The 20589-nt window shown below is 47.7% G+C and overlaps 1 protein-coding gene across 1 annotated transcript in view; it reads left to right on the forward strand.

Moving 5' to 3' along the window:
• The window catches only part of ATP9A (ATPase phospholipid transporting 9A (putative)), a 176778-nt gene that overhangs the window by 133242 nt on the left and 22947 nt on the right, over nt 1–20589 (forward strand). Inside the window, exons 29-30 of the transcript XR_009535410.1 lie at nt 4749–5000; nt 5264–5378. The gene's annotated coding sequence lies outside the window, so the exon portion shown is untranslated. The remainder of the gene's footprint in view (nt 1–4748; nt 5001–5263; nt 5379–20589) is intronic.

Raw genomic sequence — 20589 nt, forward strand, 5'->3', positions numbered from 1 at the left:
GTTGTGTGTGTGGGAAAGCGAGGAATCTGTTTGGTGTCTCTTTTTTCCTCCCTTTCTCTAGGAAAATGACCAGACAAGTGTCTCCATCTTGAGTGATCTCTTGCATCTGCCCGTTTCAGTGCTAGTGGGAGAGTGTGCACACGCGTGTGTGTGTTGCTTACGGTGCTCCGTGTGCACACACGTGTGTGTGTTGCTTACGGTGCTCCGTGAGACCAGCTGCACTTACTTGGGTTGCTCGGGGCGGAGGACTTCACCCTAAAGCGACGAAGGGCATCCCAGGGAGCATCTTGAGATGGGAGCAGACCATCTGTTTACAGCCACCTGGAGCTGGGAGGCCCAGAGCTGGGCTTCCTCCCACTTTCAGCTTTATTATAGCCAGATCCCAGACTCGCTTCCCTTAAGTGAAACCCTTTTTCGTAGCAGTGATCTTAAATACCAACATCTGCTTACCCTTTCCTCCGTATGTTTTCCACTGAAAATTTAGGTTATGCTGACAGTTTTTTTTTGTTTTTTGTTTTTTGCGGTAGGCGGGCCTCTCACTGTTGTGGCCTCTCCCGTTGCGGAGCACAGGCTCCGGACGCGCAGGCTCAGCGGCCATGGCTCACGGGCCCAGCCGCTCTGCGGCATGTGGGATCTTCCCGGACCGGGGCACGAACCCGCGTCCCCTGCATCAGCAGGCGGACAGACTCTCAACCACTGCGCCACCAGGGAGGCCCTGTGACAGTACTTTTGAATGTATTTTGGGCTTTTGTGCTCATTGGAAATTGACACGATCATGCCTGTTTTTCTTTCTTTAGACTTTTGCTTTTATACTTTGTTTTGTTTTTCCCGGGGTGGGGATAGGAATGCCCTTGCACGTTTATGGGGCAGCATTTTAAACCTGCGCCAGAATTGCAGATGGGACCTACGTGTTCTTCTGCTCCATCTTACTTAAGGCCAACACCTATCAGCCATTTTGATCTTGGATCTTTTTGGTGTGTTTGCAACGTGTGTATGTGTGAGTATGTGATGTCACCTCAAGTGTTTTGAAGACATACTTGGTTTTCACTGCGTTAAAATCCTATCACTCACAGTTTTGTTTTTCATTAAGAAATATACAAGGAGCTTTGCAAAGACAACAGACTTTATTTCTCCCCCCTTCTTTTAACATAAAGCTTTTTATTTGATTGTTTATTTGATTGTTTTTCCTTTATGTCTTAGGAAATATTTCCATTAATTAAGTCCATTGTGTCTTGGAAAAATATCTATATTATGCTCTTGGATGGAACCGATAAGCACGTGAGCAGCACCGCAGTACTTGGAGATGCTCAGCGTCTTCTCACACCAGCGCGGCATTCCTGGGAATCTGTCTTCTCCGTCACAGTATGGTTGGAGACACAGTATGTTGGTGTCGCTGGGCGATGTCAGTGAACAGTGTGTTTGCTGGGGGGCAGGTGGGGAGGGGGCGTGGTATTTGCAAAAAAACAAAAATTGTGGCTCATTTATTATTGTGTTGCCATGGGGCTGACTGTGAATTCCTCCGGGACTCTGACGTCCTCATTAGTAGATTATCTGTAATTCTCATGGCAAATACTCACCAGGACAGCGTTTTTTGATTAGAGGGAAGTGATAGTACAGAGCTTTAATTTAGCAGGAGCTCCCAGATGATTTAAATTCTTGATCCTGTGATGACACACATGTGATCCTGCGAGATTCTGAGCGGTTCTCTTTTCATTGTCTGCCAGCGTGGCCCGTTGCTGTTGCTCAATAAAACTTGTGTACTTTATGCCTTTGGGGAGCATTTTAATTTGTGCAAGGACGTGAAACTCTGGTGTCAAAATGAGAGCTTGTTATTATAATGCTATGTTGTATGTATCTCATGGTACATAAAATGTAAATAGCTTTTTCTCCAGGTAAAGAATATTTTAATTTCAGCCAAAAAAACCCCCAAACCCATGCATTATTTATTATTCTGTACTGTTGTCTATTCCAGATATGCTAGAATTTCCAAAAGTGATCTATATAAAAAAAGCGAACATATTTTATGATTCATATTGTATTTATACACCCAGTCTTTGATTGCTTTGTATAGATTTTTTTTTTTATAATCAAGTGATAGAAGATTTAGGAGCCCAGTCACTTAAGTTTTAGGGAAAAGAGGTTTTTAATCTATTGTATAGGATACAGAGGACATGGTATTTTATTCATCTAATCCGGTAATTCTCAGCCAGAGGTGACTGTGGCCTGCAGGGGACATGGGGCAATGTCTGAAGTCACTTTTGGTTCTCGCAACTTGGAGGGGTGGTGGTCTGCTGGCATCTAATGAAGACTGCACAGGGCAGCCCCGCAGCAGAGGATCATTCAAACCGACGTCAAAAGTGTTGAGGTTGAGAAACCTACATACAATCTGCGAGCGTCAGTTTTGCCGTTTGTAAGAGTCTGTCTTCGTTTCCAAAGGAGCCCAGCAGCTGTAAACTCGTCTCAAGAAGCTGATTATACATCCAACTGGCCAAATGTTTTAATTAGCCGCTCTTTGCAGGGCGGGCTACTGGCTTCCTCTCCGTGGCTCTCCACTGAGAGGGCCGTTCTCAGTTTATGGAGTCGAGAGGAGACTGTACATTAGCTGTGCCTCAGTCAGGAGCGGCTCCCTGGGCACGTGGAGGATGCATGCGCTCAAGAGCAGAGGGCAGTACTTTTCCTTAGCCGCGTGCCGTCGATGTAAAGTCTTCAGACCGCTTTTACCTGCTGTGAAATTCCATGAATGTGCAGACACTCCTCCATCCGAGCCGCTAGGGGGAACTTGAGGATCAAAAGACATTTCTTGTTTCCTGTTTTCTCCAGCCTGGCGGGCCCAGCATACCTAACTGTTATGTTTCAAGACGCTGCTTTCATAGCTTCAGAATTTATTTCATGGCCAGCGGCTCCGTTAAAAACAGACATTTCTTTTTATGTTGTTGACCAGACTATTTTGCTGGACTTAGCTTGGGGAAAAAAAAGAAAAAAGAAAAAAAGATGGGGGCGGGGATGAGATGAATATTTATTTGATCTCAGATATTTGCATTTTTGAATAATTGGCAACTGGGAATCCTTGCCCTCCGCACTCTTCAGGCTCATAAGGTTTAGAGACGAAATGTCCCAACACCTCAAGTACTTTAACTGTTTTTGTTACGAAACTTTTCAGGGTGACATGAAACCCTGCAGTATTTGTGAGCTGATCTGTAAATGATGGATTTGCTCACCTCAAAATAGAACTGTAGTCGCTCCAAACTTTCCACAAGTTGGAGCACAGTAACAGAATTCATTCAGGACTTGCTAATTTCCTACTTTAAATGGGTTACATAACAGAACAGTCCCTCCTTTGCGCCTCTCAAAACTACCCTTGAAGTGATGGTGAAATGTATCGTTAAAAGCTAGAAATAGCTTTGCTAAACTCTGGGAAAACGATGAGTTTTTTTTTTTTTTTTCTTCTTCTGATATCCCCCCCCCTTTTTCATCCAAACATTGCATAATGTTAAAAAAAAAAAAAAAGTCAAATCTTTCCGTGGGATTTAATTTCGTTCTCCATGTGGCTGTGGTTGGAGGGATAACTTAAGTACTTTGGGGGCTGGCAGATTTTTGGAGGATCACGCACTCCCGGATCGGTTTTCATCTGAAGCCTTAGCAGAGAAGTATGCCCGATCCTGGGGTTTCTCCCCTTCCCTCCTGCTCCCCCTTTTGTGGATGAGTTATCTACAACGTAGCATCTTTTCAGAAGGCCTGCCTTCTCGTAAGAATGCCAAAGCAGAGCCACCCTCCACTTTCCCTATTGAGGTTTTGATTTTGAAATGGATTCCCCTTAAAATTTGGGGGTAACTGAATCATATGTGAAGTCACCAGCCCCACACCCTATGCTCAGTGACCAGCCAGGTCTCATTTCTTAGAACTCAGCCTGCAGGTTCTGTTTGCTTACACTGAGAACTTCGTGTTCCTAAGCCTCTGCTGTTCATTTTCAAGAGATTTAAGAGAAGAACATTTTTTCTTTTATTGGGTCCAGATAAGCCCAGGAATATTTTTTTTTCCTTCAAGGAAGATTGCAGAATCCAGAAAGAGGGATGGGAGTTGTGTGGAATAGGCTGATGTATTCATTCATTCGTTCACTAAATATTTACTGAGCACCTACTGTGTGTTGGGTACTGTTCTTCGGGCAGGAAGCAGCAGTGGAGAGCGAGGGACAGTTCCTGCCCTTCATAGTGATTATCTTCATGTGTGTGGGAGAGACAGTGGACGTACAGATACAGACTCTAATGTCCTCTGAAGAAAGCAGGGAGAGGGAGAAGAAGAGAGTGATTAGGTTAAAGTATGGATAGAGGAAGTGATGGGGGTCAGAGAAGGGGCCTTTGGGATGGACCACTGGAGCAGAAGCCTGAAGGATGAGAGGAAGGGAACTGTGGGAAGCTCTGGGGGAAATGGTGTTTGGGCAGCAGGGTATGCAAAGGCCCTGGGGTTGGAAAGGCTGGGCGTGTCGGAGGAGCAGAAAGGCGGGCACATTGCCGGAGTGCTGAGACCAACAGGGAGGTTGGAGGAGGTGAGGGCGGGGCGGGGAGGCAGGTAGGGCCTGCAGTCCATGGCATTCAGACTGAGTGCTGTATGAGAACCAAACGAGCGTTATTAAAGTTGGCCCACGAACTGTGTCAGAACCTGAACTCTGTCCAAGGGGCCCCAGTTCACTCTCTCCCTGCTACTCACTGACCCATCCCTTCCTGTCTTTGTTTCCACCTCTGTGTTCCAAGGGGGTTGAGGCGAGACCCCTCCCATTGGAATCAACCCACTGCCATGCCCAGTATTTCTGCGTGACTTTATTGGCATAAACGACACTAACTATTATATAAAGAGGAGAAGAAGGCGGTCCTTGGATGAAGTTTCTTCTTGCTTTTCCAGCAAATACTACAAAGGGTCTCTGTTCAGCCCTGCCTGGGGCACAGTGGGCAGAGGTGATTGTTCTTGGGCGAGCCCTGGAAAGCCGGCCACCTCCGACTTAGAAGGTGAGTCTGGAGGGAGAACCGGTAGAGAAGAATGAACTGGGTCACGTCCTTCGAAGCTGCCACATTTCCAGAATATGCCCACTTGGGTCGGATTTCGAAGAGGAAGCGCTTTGCAGTCATGAACTGCGTGCGGGAACCCAGGCTGTGTTCAAATTCCTCCTGAAGAGAGAAATAATAACGAGAACAGGCTGTGGAAAAGAATGTAGTTAGTGTCTTAAAGATGGGCAAATACTCATTCTCATTTGTCCTTTTATGTGAAACAGATTTTGTAGAAGGCAATTGGAGTAGCTAACGACATCCAGAGCCCTGCTGATTCGAGTGGGGCCGGGGCCGGGGGCTCCAGTTTGCCCAAACTACTGATCAGATCCAAGGAAAGAGGTGAGTTGATTACCCTGGAAATCGCACAGGAATTCTTCAAAGACGTGGCCAGTAATTAGCATGTAAGATGCTACTCGCTGTGCACAAAACTTAGCATAATTTTATTAGGCAGCTCATCACCACCAGAATTAGAGAAAATCAGGCCAGAAAAACTCCCGCTAGCCAGGCTGCCTGATGCAGACGTGGAGACTTTTGCTCTAAAATGGCTTCATACTTAAGGGAGACGCTAAGAGAATGCACTACCTTTCTTCTGGGCCTAATGGTGGGCGGGAGTAGAAATGAATGCAATGACATTTTAGGAGACGGGCTGGAATTTGGCGGGGGGTAGGGGGAGGCAGCAGAGGGCGCCGTGCCATGGCCCCAGCTGGAATCGAGGCAGGCTTGGTTTGAATACCCAGTCCCACACCTACTGAGTGATATGGGGCCGATTCCTTACAGAGTCTCTGAGCTTCAGTCCCTTGCCTGTTTTTAGGACTGGGAACACCACCTGTGAGAGCCAGCAACGGGGCTCATGGCACAGCTGTTGTCATCCCTTGAGACCTCTGAGGGAGGGCGGGCTGCAGATGGAGGGAGGCCGTCTCCCCGATGCTCGAAGTCCTTCATAGAGATGGGTTCACGTGCATGTTTTTTCCGAACACTGAGGTCACCCGTCTGGACAGAGTCCTTAAAAGAGTTCAAAGTTTGGGCACAGAGGCAATACCCCACCTTGACTCTGCTCACCTCTCCTTGGCTTTGCAGGTGGTTTCCCTTTAAATTGCCCTGCTCTGAGCGGCTCCTGTTCCCCGCGTGGGACAGGAACCTGCCCACCTTATGCTGGACTGGCCTGGGCATCCCTACCTGGGGCTTACACCCCTTCAGGGCTGGGGGTAGATGTAGCCAAAGGAGAAAGAGGACGTCCCTCAAACTCCACTGACTCCGCAATTTGGGATGGAGAATGAGAGGCAGGCAGTCATTGAATTGGCAAATCATTTAACACATTTTTTTCACATGAAAACAAATTCATGAATAGAGCAGAAGGCAAAATCTGCTTGAGTTTGAAAAAATAAACCAAGAGGCTTGAGAGAAGTGAAGGGGGAGGGGGTGACTGGAGCCCACGTGGGTGGTGCTTCCTCACTGGCTTTGCTCTTAGGGGATGTGGAGAGGTGGCTTGGGAGGAACTGACTTCCGGTTTTGTCCTCAGCCAGCCCAGGACCTGGCCCGTGGTGACTTTGAGTTTGTTTTCTTATTCTGGTAAAATATACACAAAGTGTACCATTTAAACCATTTTAAAGTATACGGTTCGGTGGCATTAAGTCACTGAAGTTTTCTTTTTTTAAAATTTTTATTGAAATGTAGTTGATTTACAATGTTGTGGTCATTGAGTTTTAAGAGTGGATTCTGGAAGATTCAGGAACCTGACTTGAAAAAGTGGGCCTTGCTGTGTCATGGCATTTTACGGTTGCAAAGTGCTTTCCCACCTGCCCCTCATTCTGTGATTATGAGGTGTTATCATCTTCATTTTGCAGATGAGAAAAGCATCATTGAGAGAGACTGAGGGTGAAGCAGGGTCCCATAGCAACACAAATATTCATAACACTATTTACAATCGCCAAAAAGTGCAAACAACTGCTCAACGGATAAACAAAATGTGGTCTATCCATACTGTGGAATGCTGTCCAGCCATAAAAAGGAATGAAATACTGACACATGCTACAACATGGATGGGCCTTGAAATTACGCTGAGTGAAATAAACTGGTCCCTATAAGCCACATGTTGTATAATTACATATTTATATGAAAAGTCCAGAAGAGGCAAATCTATAGAGACAGAAAGTAGGTTACTGGTTGCCTAGGGCTGGGGAAGGTCAGAGGATGGGTGTGACTTCTGATGGGTAGGAGGTTTCTTTTGGGGATGGTGAAAAAGTTCTAAAATTAGCTTGTGATGATGGTTACACAACTGTACACACACTAAAACACAATTATACACCACATATGGGTGAATTTTATAGTATATAACATAATAAGTCTGTTAAAAGACAAACCCTACCAAACTGTGTCTAGAGCGGCTGCGCTGTTTTTGCATCCCGCGGCAGTAACACATGAGCGTTTCAGTTGCTCCACATCCTTGGTAGCACTTGGCATTGTCAGTCCTTTTGTTTTAGCCATTCTAACAGATGTGCAGTGGTCTCTCTTCATGATTTTTAATTGTATGTTTCTAATTGTCGATGACATTGAACATCTTTTCATGTGCTTGGTTGCCACCCACATGTCTTCTTTGGTGAGGTGTTCATGTCCCACCCCCTCCCCCTGCCCCCCATTTAAATTAGATTGTTTTCTTACGGTTGAATTCTGAGAGTTCCTTATATGTTCTGGATAGAAGTATGTTGTTGAATTCGTGATTTGCAAAAAATTTCCCCCCCACCTGTAGCTTGTCAATTCATTCTCTTTGTTGTCAATATTTCTCATACTAGCCACTGTGGTGGGTGCATTGTGCTATCTCATTGTGGATCTCATTTGCATCAGATCATTTCTTAGTCTGGTATGTGGGGTCTTGGTTCAACAGCAGCTCTGGTTTTATGCGCAGTGCTTCACATACAGAATGTTTTTGAAGAGGGGGAGACGGTCGTTATCTTTTCTTCTGGTAAGGTTTTAAGAGATACAGTGACTGGCTGAAGGTGACACAGCTCCTAGGTAAGAGGTGGGGCGAGGATTGGAACCCAGGTCTGTGGTCTTAGAGGCAGCTGCTTTTTTGGAGCTATACTCCGCTTTAACCCTCAACTTCAAGGCTCCCAGTAAAAGCAACAGCCTGAGTCTGTCCAGCAAGCTGCATTCCTTTATGGTATGTCATGAGAGGTTGAGAAACGTCAGTGAAGATGACGAACGCTCTGTTTATCTGACTCTCATCATTCCCAAGGACCCTCCTTACCTCCGTTCCTGACATAGCAGTTCCCAGGGAATTGCCACATTTTCTAGCTGCTGTCATTGTGGTTGTTCCCACCTTCTAATTATGAGCAGAGTCAGCCCTGGGATGGGGTAGAGGCCTCGAGTCATGAGTCATCGCAGGGATATTGTCACTGGGGAAGAGAGCCCCTGGGCTGTCTGGAGGCACCGTTCAACATCCATGAGCACCTACTGGGAGCCAGGCAGCTTCTAGGCACTGAGGATGTGACCTCCATGGCGCCTGCTCTCTGAAGTACCTTCTGCTTAGACGGAGAAACAAACAAGCATCATGTAGGTCTTTGCTCAGATGTCCCTTCTCAGAGAGGCCTTACCTGACCGCCCCAGTGACGTTGCAGCCCTTTCATCCCCTAGCCCCTTACCCTGCTGTATTTGCCCTCGGCACTTAGTGCTATGGGAGCGTTCTTTTCAGTATCGTCCGGTGGAATGTTTGCTCTTTGACTTATTTGCTATTCTGGGTACTTAGAAGAAGGTGGCACATGACGAGTGTTCAATAACTGTGGAGTGAATAAGTGAAGTGAACAAATAAGGTAACTGCATTTCACAGTGATAAATTAAATCAGGATGCCATTAGGGAGACTGGAGTGGGATAGGGGTGAGGAGTGTGTGTGGCTATTTTAGACTTGGTAGCCAGGGACAGTGTCCTTGAATAGGTGAATTTGGAGCTTAAACCTGAAAGGTGAGGGGAACCAGCATTCATAGATATGAAAAAAGAGTGTTTGAGGCAGAGGAAATAGCACGTGCAAATGCCCTGTGGCAGGAAGTGTTCAGCATATCGAGGAAGAGAAAGAAGAGCAATGGTGGCCAGTGCTGATGAGTGGCAGGAAGTGAGTATTGTCGTCTAGCAGGAAGGCATCCATTTACCCCCCTGGGCCTGTCTCCATGCCAGAACTTGCTGCTTTCTGAACTTTCCAGGCCAGCTTAGACAGTGGACCTGCTGGGATTCCCATCACCAGAGATCTCAAGGATGTGGCTCATGCCCCAGACCACATTGCTTGCCCCAAGTATGACTGATTTCTTTCTCCAAGTCCAGGGTTGTGGCTTTTGGAGGCTGGATCAACCCATTAGAAAGCTCTCTTAATTCTTGAGAGAATCTCCACTGGACCCAGGAAATGCCTCTCAAGAAGGACTTCTAAGAGCTACATGGCTTCCAAATGGGAGTGTGTATGCTGTGTTTTCCACCTGTATTGTCTTGTTGAGTCCTCACAGTAACTGTGTGGTTTAAGTGGCATTAAACTCATTTGACAGATAAGGAACGCAAGATACACTTATATTCCAGACCTGGCTTATTAACTTATTAATTATGAAATGCTGGACAAATAATGCACCCTGAACCTGAGGTTTTTCATCTGTGAAATGAGTATGTGTCTGAGTATACGTGTGCCCAGTCCCTAATTGATAATACTTGTTGGGAGAAATAAATGTATTGATATATGTGAAATGCCCGGCATGGTGCATGAACACATAAAGCCATCCTGTATCAGTCACAGCTCCACGTTTGCACGCAACCAAAATCAGTGCTGGCAAAGCTAAGCCAAGAATCGGGGAGGGAGGATTTATTGCCAGGATGCAGAGTGACTCAGACTGGAACTCGGGCTTGGAACAGGCAGGAACCAGGATATGCTGGGGATGCAGGTGGCAGGAGCTAATCCACCTCCAGTCAAGTTCCTGCAGCTTGTTTGATCACCTCCAGCTTTTTAAATCTACCCCACCCAACCCCACTGCGTATCGCTACACAGTCAAAGTCCTGGTGGGAGAATCTCACGAATCCAACTTGGGTCACATAGCCGGGTATTTTGACTTACAGTTCCTCCAGATTGTCTGCCCTGGGGAAGAGGTAATTTTTCAAGGGGATTGTTTTTGTTTCCCTAAGAAGAAAAGGCAAATGGACGCTTGGTGGTCAAAGAATGACTGTGTCTATTACAGTAATAATACTGGCTTTGCCACTGAACTCCCTGATCAAGACGTTCCCTCTCCAGGCTTCAGTTCCTACTCTGAAATGAAGGCACTGAGTTCCACACCAGGGTGACTCTCAGAATCTCTGGTGGAACTTTAGAAAAATCGGGAGACACTCTCCTCGGCCATCTGTTTTGATCAGCTTTGAAACTTCTCGTGGAAGTCCCTCTTACATCTCATTGGCCAGTACTGGGATACACGCCCACCCCTAAACCAATCACTGGTGAGAGGGGAATGGAGGACGGCCAATCAGATTTGACCCCTGCTCTTCCGAAACCGGGGAGGGGGGGTGGCAGTTGGCTGACCCCAGCAGGGTCAGCAGTGCTTTATCTCTATTTGTTGGACGGATTTCTTTGAACCAGTGGAGCTTAAAAGGTGGGGGGTAGGAGTCAGGGTGTCCTTTTCAGTCCGGAAGTGGCCATAAAAGTTGTGTCCTCATTGCTCCATGGAGCACCCCCAGAGGGAGGCCATCTGTGACCTGCCACATAGCTCAGCCGCCCCAGGTATGAAACTTACCTAAAATGTGCCAAAGCCAGTGGCAAACCTGGAGCAGAAAGAAACACCAGGTGGTAGCATCCAGTAAGTAAGGATTTGGGCTGAAATGAAAAAAAATTTCACCTTGCCAGGCATGATGGCTGCGCTGATGTTGATGTAAGGCTCGTTTTAATGATGGTGCCAAGTAAGCTTGGCTGTGCAGGTTGGGGGCTGTCCCCACCTCAGCTGTCAACTCCGCTTACCTTTGCGAGAGCTGACAATTACATGGTGACACTTTTCCACTCGTGTGTGACCTAACACAACCACTCTTCTCAAAAGTTGGTAACTAAATTTGAGGTGCTGAAAGAAATATTGCAATTGAAATAAAGCTTTAGGGAACGTTTATGCACCTTGGAGTGAATTAACGTCTCGGGGGAAAAAAAAAGGCCCTTCTCTAAGCACAAATATATACTTTTCACGTTCCTTTTTGGGCACCATGGATTTTAATAGCAGTGTAAATCAGATTTTACAGGCCACATATTTCAAGTATGGAGTTCATTAAATGTGTGAAATTTGACATTTGCTTCAGGGCGTGGCTAGGCTCCCTAGTAATGAACCACAAATTGTGTTGGGCTTTCTGATCAAGTTCAAGATGCTAAAACCCCAGTGGAGTTGCACAAAGAGGCAATTTCCCTCCAAGGCTTCCCCAGCCTGGTTCTCCCTGGAACCCTCCTTCAATGGACCAGGTGCAAATAGGGTATGTGGTTCCACCATCTTTATTCAAATTGAGAAACATGGCTCACATAACCTTCTAATTGATTTCTGAGTGGTATCAATGCATTTATTAATTCAGTGACCATTTAGTGGGCACCTACTCTGTGCTAGTCTCCATGTTGGCTCTGGGGATGCAGTGGTAAAGGAGACAGTGTCTCACCTGATGGAGTTTGCAGCTTGGGGGGGAAATGAACGTAGAAGAATAATCTACTTTCGCCAACAATTAGGAATCGCCGACTGTAAGAAGTCTTATGAAGGAAAAGCCTGGGGTGTTGTGAGGCCCAGGAGAGACTCAGGGAGTCTCTTGAGTCTCCTGGTTCCTGCCTGTTCCAAATTATGGGGAGGCATAATTTTTTTTTTCTGAGAGTATTAGGAAAGGCCTTTCTAGGAGTCCTAGTTAAACTGAGACTTGAAAGATGGATAGATTTTAGTTAGATTAACAGTAGGGGATGTGGAGTGGAGGGAGAGGGGATAGTGACAAGGCAGAGAATGTGTCCTGCCCTCAGTTAATCAGTGACTAAATATTTATGGACTACTTGTGTTCTGGATTAGGCATTATGATGGAGAGAAGGATGTGGAACTTGTATCAGCTGAGACTCATGGTTGCAAGCAACAGAAGCCTGATTAATTGGGAATTTATTGACTCATGTACCTAAGAAGTACAGAGTAGTGTCAGCTTCAGGCATGGCTGGATCTAGGATGAAATTGATATCAGGCATCTGCCTCTATTGCCTGGCTTTATTTGGTTTGGTGTTTGCTTCTTTCCAGGCAGCACCTCTCCTACTGGTGGCCCCAGGAACCTAGGCTCACATCCCACTAGTTTTCCAATCCCAGTCCACAGAGCGGCTCCTTCTCATTACCTCCAGCAGAAGTTCTAGATCTGAATCTCCTTGGTCGGTCCCTCATCCAACCCTGAGACAATCACTGTGGCTGGAAGTGTGAGATGACCTGCTTGGCCAGCTCTGGGCCACATGTCATTATTGGAGCCAGAGAGAGGTGGGCTGAGCTCCACCCAAGCCACAAGAATAGGAATGGAGATGGAGTGGTTCCCCAGAGGGAAATGGGGGTACGGTATGAAAACGTGTGATAGCAGATGTGGGGCAGGCAGACCATCTGCCACAAGATCAAGGCTTCAGGTGAGTGAGTCTTGCGACGTTTCACCAGGTGGCCTTGAGGGCAAAGATGCTTTCCTGGGCTTCTGTTCTGTGCCATACATTGTGCTTAGAGCTGAATGAAGATGTCTTCTTGTCCTCTAAGTCCCTGTCTCTGAGAAGGAATAGGAGGTACACAAATGACTGGAATTCAAGGATGGGTGATAAGTTCTTTGAGAGCACTACAGGGACAGAAAGCAAGGCAACGACAGCTATGACATTCTCATGGATTGCAAGCTTGCTTGAGAAACGCCTTAAAGAAGAATTCGTGTTTTGGTAGACAGTGATGTTAGGAGGGCACTTCAAGCCAAGGAAACAGCAGGACTAAAGACAGAGAGGCTGGAAGGTGGAGTGCATTCCACTAACTGTTCACGATGCCATTTTCTCAGAAGTATAAAGACATGTAGGGAAATGGTGGGAGTGCAGCTAGAAAGGAAGCTGAAACCATATTGCTTAGTTGCCAGTGACAGAAACTCACGTCAAACTAGTTCAAACTTAAAAAAAAAAGAGGGATGTAGTGAGTGGGTAGCATTGGCTTCCGGCACAGCTGTATCCAGGGACTTTAAGATATTTTAAAGACCACTTTTTTCTTGATCTCACAGCTCTGTTTTCTCCTGAGTTGGCTCTCCCCTTGTGGTGGTAAGATGGCCCTCAGCAGTTTCTGGCCTGCCTGGCAACACCAACAGAGAGACAGAAAGAGACAGAGACAGAGAGAGCCCTTCTTTCTCAGCAGTTCCAGCCAGAAACCTGGTGTTGACTGTGGTTGGCCTGACCTGGCTCACACGGCCAACCCTGAACCAACTCCTTTGTTCAGGGGAACGTGGCACATGCCCAGCCTGGGTCACACAACCCCCTCCTGGATGTGAGACTGAAGGCAGCCCCCAAACCACATGGAATCAAAGTGGGGGATGTGTGACTCCTCCCTCTTCCCCCGAGAAAACCCAGAGGGAAGTTGCCAAGAGAAGAGAAAAGGAATGATGGAAAACCAAAACAGCAGACATCCACCACAGGAAGGTTTAACACCATAGTGAGGAAGCTGGTATTTATTTCAGGAGGCAACGGGGAGCCATAGAGGGTTGTTGAGCAGGGGAGTGATATTATTATCCAAACTATTCTTTGGGAAGATACCCTTGGCAGTGGTGGTGGGAGAGGGGTTGGTTGGAGTGAAGCAGAAGAGGTGACGCAAGGGGAGAAGAGACTTTTGTGATGGGTCAGGAATGAAATGTAAGTCCAAGATGGAGCAGTGACTGCCCAAGTGGAAAAGAGAGACCCAAGTGGGAGGAAGTGGATGGGATGGGATTGGGGATGTGCTGGGCATAGTGCACGGAGGCCCATGAGCCTGTGGGGCACTTGTTCAGGGCAGGGAGTTGGGAATCACCTCCTTGGAGGTGGTGGTGATTTTGGAAGGACATGACCCCAGGCGAAGACAGGGCTTTGGTAGGAGAACAGAGGGGCCTGCGTCTCACCTCTGAGAGCATTTGGGGGCCATTTGTGAATCCCGCGGGCATTTGCATTCTGACTCCAGGGAGGGTGGGGTCATCGGAGCAAGATGCCATTTTCCACAAAGCTTTCCAGATGTTTGCTTTGTTGGTTTGCTTTATTTATTTATTTATAAAGTGGTAACAACAGAGAGAAAGTAAAAAAAAGAAGCAAAACCGTAGTTGAAAATGAGGATCCCTTGAGGAGAGGGGCCTGGGAACCGCCCAGGAGACTGGAAGTCGGAGGGGACACTTGCCCCCCCGGGACCTGCTGGCGTCCTCCGCTCTCCTGGCTGTCTGGGGTCAGCATGATGTCCCTTCTCTTACCCTGTGCCCAGGCCCTTGAAACCCCTCAGGGAAGGAAGCCACTGGGTTTTCTGTGATCCCAGCCAGAGTGACTCAGACACCCCAGGCCTCCTGCCTCTGTCCAGAGAGCGGCCACGAGGCTCCCTCCAAAAGACCCTCGGGGAGCAGCTCCCTCCCTAGCTCCTGCTGAGAAGAGTAATTCCTAGAACCAGGCTTGGTAAGAAACATGGCTGACCCCATGTGAAGCACAAAACCTTTGAGTCTCAGTTTACTCATTTATAAAATGCGGACTGTAGGGCCTCCCTGGTGGCGCAGTGGTTGAGAGTCCGCCTGCCAATGCAGGGGAGGCGGGTTCGTGCCCCGGTCCGGGAAGATCCCACATGCCGCTGAGCGGCTGGGCCCGTGAGCCATGGCCGCTGAGCCTGCGCGTCCGGAGCCTGTGCTCCGCAACGGGAGAGGCCACAACGGTGAGAGGCCTGCGTACTGCAAAAAAAATGCGGACTGTAGTTTGCTTACCTCCTAGAATAATGCCCTGGTGAGGAGGCAAGAGGATGCCGGGCGAGCCCTGATCCATGGGAGGCATTTCTAAACAGGACGTTGGCGATGGGTCTTTACTTCAGGGGTGGCGTCCTCGTGAGAAATCGCATAGTGCCAATTCCTGCTGTCGGGCCTTGGGGCTGGTCTGTGGAGGGAGTTGGGGCCAGTGGGCACCTCGGTGCCCTTGTTGAAGGGTGTGGGGCTGGTCATCAGTTAAGACACGCTTGGGTACCAGTAATCTGAAACCTGGCCCAAGCTGGTAAGGTTGCCAGATAAAAGATAGGACTCCCAGTTAAATTCAGATTTTAGATAAACAACAAATACTTTTTTAGCATAAGGTTGTCCGAAATATTGCATAGGGCATACACGTGCTAAACATTTATTATTCGCTGTTTATCTGAAATTCAAATTTAACCCATACCCCATGCAACCTTACAAACTGACTTAAGTAAAAGGGAGTTTCTTATTGAACAGCCCAGGGGTGGGCTTCAGGCTCAGGGGGACTCAGGGGTTCCAGCCTTGTCACTGGGGTTTGGTTTCTCTCTCTCTCTCTTCGCTCTGCTTTCACCACACTGACTCCACTCCAGCTTTGCCCCTTCTGTTGCCACGTGGGTCACCTCCCTCCACCTTCATTTCCAACAGGAAAGAGTGAGTCTGTCCAAAGCCAGGTTGAAAGCCTTTTGTGTAAACACTGGCCCTGACTTGGTCATGTGCTCATCCCTGAACCAATCATAGTGGTCAGGGGAGTTCCATGTGCTGATTGGTTTAGGCCCTGGTCACATGATACCCCTCCTCCCTCCCTCCTTCCCTCCCTTCTTCCTTCCTTTCTTCCTCTCTTTTTCCTTCCCTCTCTTCCTCCCTCCCTCTGTTTCTTTCTCTTCCCCCGTCTCTCTCTCTTTCATGTGTATATGAAAAGACATTTTGTGATTATCTCACTGTATTGGTGGCTACACCAGATTGCATTTTTTCAGGTGGCACGTGGGGCATGGGCTAACATTTCTCTTTGATTCCCGAGAACCTCAACATCACAATATCTGTGTCTTGGAGAATCCAGTTTCTGACGGCGTCTGTGGTACCATCCCCAAGAATAACAATGGTGCTTAGCACTGTAAAGACCACTTTGCTGAGTTGTTCTCTCACGTTCTGTGCTCGGGGTGCTCCCCTTGCTTTCTAATCAGATCTTTAGCAGGGGGCCCCGTGTTTCCTCGGGACAATGCACAGGATCTGGTGGAGGCCCTGGTTTTGTGTGTTTTTATGGGACGTCCACAGAAGGGTGAGGGTCCTGGTGTCCTGCCCTCAGATGTTGAAGCAAGCTCTACTTTGCAGTTCCAGTTGTCCAGAAGAGAATATGTGGATTTATGACAAACACAGTATAAAGCTCCACTTGGGAACTGGAATGAAATGCTTCAAGGTAGCTCTCGTGGTAACACCCGCTTCACTGCTCTTACTGCCGTGGTGAGTCAGGATGCTTATCGGAAGGTGGGGAAAAAAAGCTTTAGAGAGAAAGTTCTTTTTTTTTTTTTTTTTTTTTTTTTGCGGTACGCAGGCCTCTCACTGCTTTGGCCTCTCCCGTTGCGGAGCACAGGCTCCAGACGCGCAGGCTCAGCGGCCATGGCTCACGGGCCCGGCCGCTCCGCGGCATGTGGGATCTTCCCGGACCAGGGCACGAACCCGTGTCCCCTGCATCGGCAGGCGGACTCTCAACCACAGCGCCACCAGGGAAGCCTGAGAAAGTCCTTTTAAGATCTGCTTCTAGGCATGCCAGTTCTCATCCTTTGACATCTCCTCACCATGGGCCCGCCATCTTGCTTCCACAGGCAAGTGTGTAGACTTCCAAGTGTATAGACTGAGGGTTGGGGAATTGCCAGAGAGAGAGTTGGGGGCTGTTTTATCAGAAGGTGGGTAAACTGACATGCACTACTGGGGGTCTGGGTAAAGTCATAGCCCCACTTGTCCCCAGGCTCACCCTTAAGATGTCACCCTTGATCGCATCTGAGGGGCCAGGGACCACTGCACGGGGAGGGTCCCATCCTACCTGGCAGACCCCCAGCCTGCCCTGCATGGGGCCAGCTGTGAGGGAGGGGAAGAAAAGCAGTCACAGAAGCAAAGGGAACATCTGCTGAGTCCCTACGTGGTCTGTCGGCTCTGGGCTGGAGCTTCACACAGCTGGCCCCTGTTCCTCACGGCCGCTATTTGAGGTGCGTGTGATCATCTCTGTGTTACACGTAAGAAAACTGACTGTGTCACCGGGCACACGTTTGGCCCCAAGTAACGCAAAACCTGATTCAACCTGACTTAAACCTTCAGGAAGTGTAGCATCTCATGAGCAGGAGCTTTAGTGGTAAGGAGGGTTTCAGGAGCTGCGTGATCAAAGCTCCAGCCTCGTTTCTCTGTGTTTCCCTTGGTTTGGCCTTGCTTTCCTTCAGGGTCACAAGGTGGCCACTGTCAGCAGCTGAGGCCCCAGTTCCAGACTGCAAACTCCTATGGATGGAATAGGAGATGTTGCAGATGACAGAACATCCAATTCAAAGTAGCTTACCTGAAAAAGAAATGTTTTCACATATGGGAGAAGCTACACGAATTTCCTCTGGCTTCAGGCGTGGCTGGATTCAGAGGCTCGTGTGTTGTCAGCAGCACGTAATCTCTTCCTGTCTCTTGGCCTTCTTCTGTGGTCTTACATCTCTGACATCTTGCTACCTAGATTGCAATGCACCGAGCAGGCTGACAGCAATTCCAGGCTTACATCCTTCTGTCTCAGGAGGAAAGGCAGAAAATGTGTGGGTGCGATTCTCTTCTCTCCTGGTTCAAACTACAGCCCCGGGGCTGATTCTCACTGGCCTGAGCCAGTCGCTCTGGATGAGATAAGCAGGACCCGCGTCACATGCGCGTCCACAAAGCTGGGATAGACGCGGTCCTTCCTGATCAGCATGAACTGCGAGTCAGAAAGGTTTGATCCCCAAATAAGAATGGCAGCACTGTTTCCAGAGGAAGAGGAAGGGGTGTTAAGGGCTAGGGGCAAAGCCAGAGGGTATTTAGGGGGAGTCTTCCTGCGGCAGGAGGCCCCCAGCAGGCCACGGCATTAGGTCCCTTTCACCCTCAGGACCCTCCTCCCCGGTCAGGGTTTATGGTCTGGGGGGATTGGGGCCTGGAGATTGTCGCCTACGTCCCATGCTCTGACTTTTCAGGTTTGGGAAGAGAGGCGGGTGACAGTATCCTCCCTATTTAATGAGTTTTGCTCTTAAAGCTGATGACAGTGCAATTGTATACCATCTGGCTGACTACAGACTGAGTCAGCACCATGCAAAGGGCTCACTTTGAGAGAACCTGGTCCACGCAACTAATCCAGCAGATTGGCATGTCTTTATAGGAAGGAGGGAGGGAGGGAGGGAGGGAGGAGAGGGAGGGAGGGAAGGGAGGGAGGGAGGGAGGGAAGGGAGGGAAGGGAGGGAGGGAGGGAGGGGAGGGAGGGAGGGAGGGAAGGGAGGGAGGGAGGGAGGGAGGAAGGAAGAAAGGAAGGAAGGCTGAATGTTGATAAACATAGTTCATGGAATATAAACACTCCCCAAGGAGTGATGTCATCAGCTTCTGCTCCATGGGGCCAGGTTCTACTTGACGACCATCTTCTTGATTCACCAGCCCAGGCAGAGCTCCCAGACACAAAAGAGTGGGTTGCAGACAAAGCTTCTAAAGAAACATCAGATGGTTCCCAAATGGAATAAATTGAGGGATCTTCTGGAGGACGTGGATCTGCCCACATCTGCCTGCCTCTGGGAGAAGTTGCCATGCACACATGGGAGCCGGGCAGTTTTTGGGTAAAAAGATTGGGAAACTGGATCCATTTGGCCCTGAACACGAATGTATCTAAAGTAGTATAAGTTTCTAATTTTCCTCTAGAGCTGGGGTCAGCGAACTTTGTTTGTAAAGGGCCAGATAGTTGATATTTTCAGCTTTGCAGGCCATCTGATCTCTGTTGCAACCCAGTTGGACCACTCTACCATTTTATCAGGAAAGCAGCCAGAGATGACCCATACATAAATGTGTGTGGCTGTGTTCCAATAAAACTTTATTTATAAAAACAGGCAGTGGGCCAGATTTGGTCATAGTTTGTCAACTCCTGACCTAGACCAAAGAAACTGTAGGAACAGTTAGTTGCCTGAGTCAGGAAGCTGGTATTTTTTTAAAGTCAGTTTTACTAAATCATAACCTATGTACAATGAAATGCACATTTAAAGTGTACAGTTCAAACAGTGTTGACCACCAACCCCCCAGTCAAGATACAGAACATCCCTGTTGCCATTTGCTATTGACCGCACCCTCCACACAGCCACCTGTTACTCTGACTGCCATCCTACAGATTGGTCTGGACTGTTCCAGCGTTTCATATGAATGGACTCCTGCAGTGTATTCTCATTTGGTCTGTAGAAGCTGGTATTTGAAGCCCTTCTGGTCTGTTTAAGGAATCTCTTTGGTCACTGTTGTGATTTTCAACTGTATCTGAGTTCTCTGACACACTGCCCTTCAAAAGGCAAAGGTGGGGCCTTGTTCCTTGGCCCTGAAATGTGGGCTAGACTTAGCAACATGCATCGGGGGGCAGGATGTGGTGGGAGTGATGAAAGTGACTTCTGGGGTTGGTCACAGCCTCTGGTTCTGCCTGGTTCTCTTTCTCACTCTGAGGGAGGCCAGCTGCCATGTGAAGAAGATGCTCAAGCAGCCTGAGGAGAGGCCCGCGTGGGGAGGAACTGAGGCCTCCTGCCAGCACCTAGGACCCAGGTGCCAGCCAAGGGAGGGAGCCTCCTTGGAACTGGATCCTCCAGCCACAGTCAGGCCTTCAGATGACTACAGTCTTGGCTGACATCTTGACTTCAATGCAGTAAAAGATCCAACCAAGCTGCTCTAGAATTTCTCACTCACTTTATGTGAGAGAAAAAATGTTTATTGTTGTTTGAAGACACTAAATTTTGGGGTGATTTATTATGCAGCGATAGATTACTAATACCGTCACTGACACATTGAGTCCATCTATCCATCCATCCATCCATCCCTCCATCCATCCCCCCATCCATTTACTTATTCATTTCTTCATTCAACAAATATTGATTTCTTTAACAAATTGTAAACAATTTATAAAGTGTAATGAAATTTAGAAAGGTTTCTATAAAACTTGGTAAGATATTTTTGAGGGCAAATGCTTCCTTTACAGAGTATGCTTTAGTTAGCTAACAACAATGATTTTTTTTTGGATTTATTTATTTTTTATTGAAGTATAGTTGATTTACAATGTTGTGTTAGTTTCTGGTGTACAGCAAAGTGATTCAGTTATACATTTATATACATATTCTTTTTCATATTCTTTCCCATTATGGTTTATTACAGGATATTGAATATAGTTCCCTGTGCTATACAGTAGAACCTTGTTGTTTATCTATTTTATATATCGTAGTTTGTATCTGCTAATCCCAAACTCCTAATTTATCCCTCCCCACCCCTTTCCGCTTTGGTAACCATAAGTTTGTTTTCTATGTCTGTGAGTCTGTTTCTGTTTCATAAATAAGTTAATTTGTGCCATATTTCAGATTCTACATGTAAGTGATATCGTAT

This window comes from Lagenorhynchus albirostris, chromosome 15 (genome assembly GCF_949774975.1).
Source record: "Lagenorhynchus albirostris chromosome 15, mLagAlb1.1, whole genome shotgun sequence".
Classification (NCBI taxonomy): domain Eukaryota; kingdom Metazoa; phylum Chordata; class Mammalia; order Artiodactyla; family Delphinidae; genus Lagenorhynchus; species Lagenorhynchus albirostris.